This window comes from Sturnus vulgaris, chromosome 12, assembly GCF_052056855.1.
Source record: "Sturnus vulgaris isolate bStuVul1 chromosome 12, bStuVul1.hap1, whole genome shotgun sequence".
In the NCBI taxonomy this organism is placed as follows: Eukaryota; Metazoa; Chordata; class Aves; order Passeriformes; family Sturnidae; genus Sturnus; species Sturnus vulgaris.
Window position 1 is genome coordinate 2,645,029 of NC_142254.1, and position 10,006 is coordinate 2,655,034.

Genomic DNA, 10,006 nt, shown 5'->3' on the forward strand with positions numbered 1-10,006 from the left:
CCTTCCCAATTCAGCTTTCTCTTTGTATGAATGTGTGGCCAAAGGCCAGGAGGAAGGAAAGGGTCAAGGGCAGTTTTCCTACTCAGGGTTTGCTCACAGTATCATCTGTAAGACTGATCTCTGTTACACAAAAAGGGTTTCCTCAGGCCCATTGCCCAGTTTTAGAGACACATCTCACTCGGTAGCTTTAAACACAGATGCAGAATTTTCTTTAATCTTTGAGACTGAGGATTTTTTCCTAAATTTGAATGCAAAAGTAAATCCAGCTCTTGGTTACTGCAGCAGTGGGGTTATGACTTGAATGTAAACATTTGAGAGCACAAAATGTAGAAATGTTGGGGGTTTTTTGCATTTAAATTTCCATTTTTCATTTCAATATCATGCAAATTATATGCAAATATACCAATATCAAGTCTATCAGTACGTAAATATGTCAATGATCTATCTTGAGGACTGCTTGCACAGGCAGTTCCTGTGGCCACAGGAAGACTTTGCTTCAATAGCCAAAGTAATTCTGCCCCCCTGGTGCCTTGCACACAATATTTATATAATTGCTGTTTCTCTGAGGCATTTTTGCAGTATTCCCACAGCAGAGTCTCCTTCTCACAGCTTCGTCAGGTAAACTCCAAACTAAAAAGCTCTGGCTTGAATAGAGAATCATACCAGTGAGGTGGTGTGGAATCAATGTTTTGTCTGAGGGTGTGTTTCATAGTGATTTTGGGGTTTTTTTTCCCCAAAAGATTACTTTGATGTGTTGAGGATATGCTGGTTTTGAGAATGTGTGGTGAGGGGTCATTCTTTATTCCTGTGCTATTTCTATTCATACTGTACCTGTTGGGATCCAGCTATAATTATAATATAAACACACTGCCAGCCTCAAAGTACAAGGTATTTTAGTGACTTTGCTGTTTAACATTACTGGATTCTCATTTATTTCTATTTTTGTACATTCTTACTTTTTTTTCTTCTGCTTTGCTTACTAAATATGGGCTTTTTACTAACCTTTTTATCCAAGAATTCCTGATTCCATGTGTGATATTTACTCTGTGCAGGCAGAACCACTGACTCACCACACTCAGTCCAGGGAGCTGTTTCATCTTTTGAACCTGTGCATTGTCACCACATCACATGGACAGAAGTGAAGGGCTGTGACCATCTGAAACACCTGAGCATTTGTTTTTAACATCATTTTAAGATGATCTTGTGCACTGCACATTTGGCACATCAGCTGTGCTGGAGCAGTGGATGGAGTGATGTGGATGCAGCTAAGAACAGGAACTGTTTAAATTGGCAGCTTTTGCAAGAAAACAGAGTGAGGAACCCAAGCAGGGTGTGTGAGCCCTCTCTGGATGCTTGAAACACTTTGCCTAGTAAGGCAAGAGGGTGCTGGGGAGCAGCCAAAGGTGGGGTGCCTGGCTGCCAGGGAGACTGCAGGAAAAAGGCAAAATTCCAGTCTGTGTGGAAAAGATCCTTTCCCAAAGCTGACTGACAAATGCTCTTGTTGCTAATCTCATTCAGTGCTTGTCTGTGTATGCTTGCTCTGCTCAAGAAATGGGAGATGTTTGGAAATCTTTCCTTTCAGTGACAATGTGATTTTATTGAAGTCTGAAATGGCTGTGGAGCTACAGCTTTAAGATGCTCATAATGCAATTTTTTCATTGAAATAAATAGTGAATGCTCTTTGTCTTCAAATTACATGTGTGTAAAATGTTCTCCTTTCCAGGCACTGGATGTACAGGCAGAATGGCAATAAATGTGCCTTGTACTGGAAAGACAATACTAGAGCAAGAAGTGATGCAGATAACCAAAAAAGATCTTCAAGAGAAACTAATATTCTCACTCTCACTGGGAGACATTGATGTAACTTGGTTGTCTAACTATTCACTTCCTGTAGTTGATGGATTTTAAGTGAGCTTTAAAAGGCTGAAACTTGATATGAATCTGTATTACTTGGGAGAGAAATGCCACAGGAAGAGCTGAGTGTGCACTTGGAAAAGCTGCAGTGGGAGTGTGTGCTTATTAGACACCAGAAAATCCTCAGGGAGACAGATCTGGACAGGGATGGATGATCTGGTGCTGAAAAAGGTGAGTTCTGATTGCAAGGTCTCCCTTCTGTGCTGGTGGAGTGGAGATCATCTCCTGTCCTTTCCCTCTCTCCCTGCTCTCTGTTTGCCTGGAACCTGCAGGGCAGATTCTGAGCCAGAGCTGGCCAGGCCAAAAAGGCACCAGTTTATAAACACACATCCTTCTGTGACAATTGATAAAAGATTCGTGTTAATCACAAAAGCATTAGGGTTTGTATAAACCAGAATACTAAGCTCTAAAGTGAAGCATGGACACTAGATAAAGGAAATTATATGAATAAATAATTCTCTTTAAAATCACCTTGTTATGTTATATTATGTTGTATTATGTTACATTATATTATGTTATGTTGTGTTTTTCAAATAAGTTGCATCAGCTACCAGCTTGCAAAATCGGTCTTCCCAAAATGCCCTTCCTGCCTTTGTCTGATCAATACAGCCTATCCCAAAAACCAGACTCCCAGAACTTCTCAGGTGGTTATCTACAAAGACCAGACTTCCAGAACTTCCCTGGTGGTCATCTACAAGGACCGGATGGCTATCTGTGACTAATTATCACCCAAAGGCTTTGTGAATTTCTGAACAACGAGAAACCCCAGTATAAGAAGAGGCTGCAAACCAAGGTTCGGTGGAGCGTGGAGTGGGCGGTGACCCCTCACGTTACCCAGCGCTGCTTGCTCTTTCTATATCAAATGAAACAATCTAAATTTTGCTGAAAATCGAGACATTCGTCTCTCATTTATAATACTTCTCATCTAATATAATCTCATATCTCATATCATATATCTCATATCTCATCTCTCATATCTCATCATACCATCTTCAGCCCTCCCACATCTCCCACAACCTTCCCTGCAATTCCCCAGATCTTTCCTGTGTTTCCTAGGATTTTCTGCTGCCCTTCACCAGCTTTTTGCCACATTCCAGCCAGAGTGTCCCAGCTGCCTGTCCTGGGCTGAGTGACACTCAGTGTTCTGCAGCTGACTGGACACCGCTGCCCAGCGGTTTCACCTCATAAATTTAACTTATTGATAGTGTTAGATTTTGCAATGTATGTGAAATTGTTCACCAGACTCAAAATATGTTTTGAGGCTGAGATGCACAAGTGAGTAGACATCAATATAAAACTGCACAGATGCCTAAACTTTAGTTCTATAATAAAGCAGCCTACAAGGAACTCAAAGGAAGCATTTTACCTCAGAGCAACACCTGATGTGATGTGGAGGTTCTGCAGGCAAAGTTAAATACTAGTACTAGTATTAGAAGTAGTCGAAGTATTGTTAGATTAGTTTCCCATGCAAATGTTTCAATAGAGAATGTAAACCTTGTTGGGTTCCCAACTGCACAGGCAAAACAAGGAACCCTTCATCTAAATAGGTGACCATCCAAAAGGTCAGGGTGAATTACACTTGAATTACCTGACTTTTCACTTAAGCTCAGGTGCCAAGGTTGCCAGTGGAGTTGAAAATGCATTTTCTCATCACAGGTTTCTAGCAGGCCAGCTAGTCCAATCTTTGTGAAACGGGAACTTGAATATATTTATTTTTTTAGGCACATACAAAATAAAAATGTGTATCCATGTGTAGATCTGGGAGTATATTCTAACTTCCCAAACAGGGTGCTAGGGGATCATTGCTGGTTTGCTGAACAGATTGCTAACAGAAATTTGTCAATACAAATGCATTTGTACATCAGTTGAAAAGATCAATATGGTACTTACCAAGCTCTTCCTCAGTTCCAGAGCAAACATTTGCATTATTTAAGGTGTTGCACCATTCTGGGGATGGAAAAAGGTTTAAAAATATGCTTCATGTTTGCATTCCTTGTGTATAGAGGCTCTATTCTCATTTTTGGTTTGTTTATTTAATCAGTCATTGCTCATTTTTCAAGCTACTTTTGGACTGGAAAGTTGTCTCATTTGGCCCCTTTTGAGCTGGTGTTATTTCTGGGTCTGGGTAAATTGCACATTTCCACCATGAAAGCAGAAATTCTGCACGGGAGGCTGAGAGGAGTTGTCAGAACCATCAGCACATCCCTGGGAACGTCTGACACTCGAACTGCCAGGATCTGGGTTTTAACAAATGCAGTCTTGTTGTATTGCGTTATTTTATTGTTATTAGATGGCTTGTTCCATTGTTGGTGCCCCCCGTTATAATTCAGTTGCCCTAATTCCCGCCTTCCCTTGATCAATCAACCCAAGCCCAAACCCACCCTCCAGAACCTTCCCTGTCCCTCACTCTAGTCCCTGCCCCGGAGATTGTCAATCCCTCCTAGCCCCTCCTATCCTTCTGGTATCTTCTGTATCAGTCATCCCCTCCTTAGCACATGATTTGATGTTACATGTATTTCCCCGCCTATGTTTCCCCTATTCATTGTATGTATAATCAGCCCCGCCTTATGTGACACCCCCAAACTGTAGCGACTGGTTCTGTATTGTACCCTCCCTTGGGGGAGGGCCCCTCGTTAAGTTGCTGCACACCTGTGTTCTCTGCCTTCTGTGGTTCCCTTCCCCCGATCCCAGTTGTTCCTCCTCCCTCAATAAATCCTGCTTCCCCGGACCCTCAGAAGGACTCTGTCTCGATGCTTTGCTCGTCCCCGGACGCGTGTGGGGCCGTTCGGGTTCAGAGCCCTGCCCACATTGCGGGTTCCCCTCAGTCCTGGCAGTGCGCCACTCTGGGCGCTGGGCTCGCCTTCGGGAGCTGGCTGGGCCAGTCGGTGCGGGGTGGAGAAGGCGGGCGGCGTCACAGTCTCAGCTCCCCTCACTACTCGCTGCCTGAATGCTGAGGTGATTCTGACAGAATTTGCTTTCTGGACTGCTAAAAATAGGAAGTTCACCTTAATGGCTCCACTGGAATGCTCTTCAGCTCTTGTTCCATCTGAGTAAAGAGCACCTGGCTGCCCAAAGCAAATGCCTCAGGGCTAATCAGTGTGCTTTAATTAATTAGATAGTATCATCAGGATTATCAGCTGAGGCCCTGTGGTTCAATTGGTCACATTTTGTGTAGCAAGGCTCTTGTTTTAGGAATGACAAAGACATGACTTGCTTCTCTCCTGCCATGAACCTCTTGCCTCTCACTCAGGCTCCTCTGATCTTTCATGCCAAACTAGAGTGTTGCCTGTTTGATTAACCCAAGCTGTGCATTTTAATAATAAAGCCTATTTTATAATGTGAATTTCACAACTATTTACACTAACACCCTTAGAGGATACTTCTGAAATGGCAGCAGGTTTGCTTAGATTCTCATTAAACAAAACAGTATTCTCCAAAAGGCTCCATCTAAAATGTGTGCCAAGTATTCATAAGAAACTTGGTTCATTTGTAAGGATTACCATTGTAAGGGAATGAACACTCATAAGAGATATTCAAGTATTCCCTTTTTCTTAGGGGAAGTTTTATCCAACTGCATTGAAACTCTTGGTCAAGTACATTAGAGATGATTTTGCTGGGAAATACATAATTTTCCTGCAACAAAATGTAAAACAAACTGTACTCCACCTGATTAGCTTCTTTAACCACCTAACACAGCATGTTCAGAATCCTGTGCCATGGAAAGATATCAGTATTTTCTCCTTTCTCCTGAGCACTTCACTCAGACTTGGTAGAAATATATGCTAGAAAAAAAGATAAAACTGCCTTTAACTCATTAGGTTCCTTTTTCTGAGTGAGGATCCCTGGATAAAAAGAGGAGGTGTCCCTCTTGCTCTGAATGCTTTGCATTTAAGTTAAGCTTTAAGTTAAGCCTAGTCCTTTTCTCAGTAAGCAAGATGAAAATTTCATCGAAGTTTCCCTTCAAACTTCTGTCTGCTTTTCTGCTTTGTAGAACTTTTTTATTCAAGGTGTTAGTTCCTCCCATCCCCAGAAAAGCTCACTAGATTAACGTAAAGGAGTTCCTACCTAGTAGCTTATTTTCAGCATTTTTTAATCTGGAAACCTCTTGGGACCGAGCAGCCCCTCAAGCTTCCACAGGTTTATAAAATTAGCTTCCAAAATATTTCTACCTGATTTCAGTAATCTTTTTTTTTTTCTAGATAGGACTTTTGGTTCCAAAAGTGATTGAAAACTCTTCATTTCCCTTTCTATGATTTTTGTGTTTTTCAGTTTGATTTCTGTGCAGAGTTCAGTACCAAGCCTAAACAGAAAGTACTGGTGCACTTCCTCTGTCTCCCTGCTCTCTCACATGCTGCATTTCAGTTGTATTTCCAGTTAAGACTTACTAAAAAATAGGTTCAGCTATACAGGTAGTGAATTTAGTTATTTTACAAGTTTAAAACTCTGAAATCGGCCTCAATTATAAGAAAGCTTTTCCCCCTTTATTACAAGACAAGGGAAATTCCCTCATACGAAGTTCCCTTCATTGTTACAAAGGTACAAAACCACTCTTCTAAACCATCCAGGATGAGTATTTATTTCCTATGAATTATAAATGAGAAGTCTTCATGCTCAAAAAGCAATCTCAGCTGGCTGCCTGGATTTCAGTTTCCAAGGAGCATCGTTTAAGTGTGAGCCCAGCTCAAAGGAGCTGAACTTTCATTCTACTGCCCCAAAGTGCCTCTGTAAGCACAGGCTGCAATTATTGAAAGTCATTCCCTTCAGGCAGTAAAAATAACTTTTCTGTTGAGAATTTAGAGAAATTTCTACAGAAACTTGTTGATCATGCTTAACTTTAGGATTAGATAAAGAGAAGATGTTTAACTGCTACCAGGGACAAAATGAGTGTGTGAATTCCTGCTTGCTTGACTCCAGAGAGTTCTCACTGTGCAAGTCCCTCTTTCATTGGGAATATGTGCTTGCTGGTTTCTGGCACAGAAACCTTGGCTCTGAATAGTAATTCAATGTATTTCCTAGCCTAGACTAGTGAGGCAGAATGTTCTTCTTTGATTAAGAAGTTGTAGGTGCCAGTATATTTCTTTTCTTTTCTTTTTTTTTCTTTTTTTTTTTTTTTTTTTTTTTTTTTTTTTTTTTTTTTTTTTTTTTTTTTTTTTTTTAGTGGATACAAGAGGAAGGGATTGACAGGTACAAAATACAAGGAAACAAAACAACTCACAGAACCAAAGAATCAGCTGGGCTGGGAGGGACCCACAAGGACCATGGAGGGCGGCTCCTGGTCCTGCACAGGACACCCCAAGGGTCACACCCTGGGCTGGTTACAGTGCAAGGGAACAGGAAGACTGGCACAGAAACCACTTCAGCTCTTCTCTTCATGACACGTGTGTGTGAGACTCTCTGGTTGTTAACCTCAAGGAATAGGGATGGTTTCTGCTGGCTCAGGAGCCTCTCCCCGTTGAAAAGCTGAGTTCCTATGCATGTAGCTGAAAATTCCACTTGCCATACACTGGAGCTTGTTAAGAGGTACGTGCTAGAGCTGTTTCAGAAAGAGGTACACTTACTTTCCCCACCAAAACACAACTTTTCCTCACATCCAGAGATCCCAGGGATCTTTGGCAGCTGCCATGTGAATACCACCAAAGTCCCATTTTGTTAAAAGCACAATTCTGTGGGTTTGGAGGAGAATTTCTCCCTTCTCCTCACTCAGGTGTGCAGACACAGATAAAGAGCTGTGAAGTGACTGATTTGGTTTGTCCTGAGAAGTCACCATCCCTCAGCTGACCTGCACCGTGGCTACCCTAAACCACCCCTGCAAATGGGACAGTGTAAGTTTAACCTGGCTGGCTTTTCTCTGCAGTCAGGACACACAAAAATGTGTTTGTGTTGTCCCAGGTGACAGGAGGAGGCTTTGGAGACAAAGCAGGAACAAACCTGCCAGGCTTCAGTTACAGAAGATATTCCTTGGCCACTTGAACCTTTGGATTAGTACAAGAGCTAAGTAAATTCACATTTTTACGTTTTTAGTGATTTCTAGCTGATTCCTTAGAGCTGTGGAGAACGATGTAGAACAACAGTGCTTCTTACTGAATTTCATTACTGAAGGATGGGATAAGAAATGAGTGCTGATGCTGCTGCTTTAATAACTGATGATGCTTATCCATTGCCTGGCACTCCATGGGTACAGTTTAGGAGTAACCAGGGAGATATTTAGTGAACAGTTTAGCTTACAGATCACTTTGCTTATCAGATAAAACCAACGGGTCATTTCACTGCAATATTGAGTAAACCTAATTGGATTTATACGGTTTATAAACCAATAAATCTCATAAGTGCTAATCACCAGTTCTGTTGATTTCCTTTGTAGTCCATAAATTTACAAAGTTGCTACAAAGCTTCCCAGACAAATCTGTAGCTCTCCAGTGTAGCTCTTTATTAAAGGAAATATCCTTATTTACCACTTGCACTGGACTATGGAGATAGGGGACAGAAGAGTATTTTCTGATAACCAGGAGCAAGAAGCAAGGGTTAGAAAGAGACAATCCTGTTTGAAGAGACAGGGCTGAGAAGCTGTTTAGCTGGAATGGGTGTTTAAGAGCACAGCCTGTTGTGCTGTGGCCAAACACAGGTACACTCATGGTACACCAGTGTGATCAGGGTGTTCTGAGGTACTGCCACACACAGCAATGCCCCTCAGGGCCACAGGGCCATTTTCTAATAGTAGGTACCTCATGTGGGAAAAAGGGGAACAAATTCTGCCTAATTAGGCTGCCATGGAGACCACACTAACTTCTCCTTTGATCCTGTCTTGAGCAAATACACTACCTAGGGAGAGCACAAGATCAAATTGGTTCTTTGCATCCAGCTCTGGGACCCCAAGATAAGGATGTGGAGCTGCTGGAGCAGATCCAGAGTAATGCCTTGAGGAGCTGGAGCAGAGGCTACACACAGAGTTAAGGAGAATAAAATGGATATTTATTGTGAGGCCTACAAAAGCCACACCCTATCAATAAAAGTGCCACAGTGGTGGCCCCTGCCTGGATGGTTCCAAGATGGAAGGAAAGGAGGAGGTTGGTCACAAAATCTTACACTTTTATAGGTTCTGGTTAATTTGCATGAACCCACCCTCCACCTTTCCACATAGTTTGTGCTTAGGGCCTGAGGTTTGGAGAAATTGTCCTTGAGCTCTTAACTGGAATAGGACTGTTTTGTCTTCATCACCCTAGCACATCAGAAAAGCACATCCAAGGAGAATAGGAAAACTTAAAACTAAAGGCATCAAGAGGAGGCCAAAGGATGCTCTGAGGGCTGGAGCCCCTCTGCTCTGGAGCCAGGCTGGCAGAGCTGGGGGTGCTCACCTGGAGAGGAGTTCTGTAGTAAGACTGAGGTGGAGCTGTAGCTCTTAAGGAGGTCCCACTTGATAAAGTCTTAATGCTAATAATTATTGATATTCACCCAAAGTTTCTAGCTCTTTTTGGTCATTACTAACATGCAGCAAGATAGTTATTTATACCTCCTTTGCTGATTTTGGAACAGAGTGGAAGAAAATATGTGCAAGTGTTTCTGAATATTCTCAGAGTAGAAATCCCCAGCTGGCAGCCAAATTCACCTTTGATTTTTTTTGCTTTTTTTTTTCCACAGATGAGCAGCATAGCCAAGCACAAGTGAAGATGTGAGCACAGGGACCTGTTTGGTGTGGACTCAGCAGTGAAACCCTATCTTAAAGGTCTAATCCCACCTAAAAGATTTTGCTTCTCTCCACAGCTGTAGATGGATCAAACTCTAAAGGACAGGTAAAGGCAAGGTCAAGCTGCACCCTAGTGCGAGGAGGAGGAGGAGGAGGAGGAGGAGGAAAGGAGGAGAAGGAGGAAGCAGTTGCCATGTGGCTGAGTGTCACACCAGGTGCTGTGGGTGTACCCCCTTCTTTTGAGGAGAGCAGAGGCTTCTCAGTGCTCTAACAGACCTTTATTCACAAGTTAGGAGTTTATCTCCAGTCTTCTTGGGTTATTTTTGCTGGTGTTTCTTCACCCAGCCTCATTCCTTGCCAACTGTGTGGTTGGACACACAGGATGTCAGCTGTGAAAACCCCTGACCACTT

General features: G+C 42.4%; 1 long non-coding RNA gene across 1 annotated transcript; it reads left to right on the plus strand.

Annotated features, from left to right (window-relative positions):
* The first annotated feature begins 4,805 nt into the window (after positions 1-4,805).
* LOC148222333 (uncharacterized) lies at positions 4,806-9,745 on the plus strand. The gene is made up of 3 exons (XR_015806159.1): positions 4,806-4,869; positions 7,804-7,909; positions 9,550-9,745. It is a non-coding gene; the product is annotated as an uncharacterized LOC148222333 (long non-coding RNA).
* Positions 9,746-10,006: the final 261 nt, after the last annotated feature.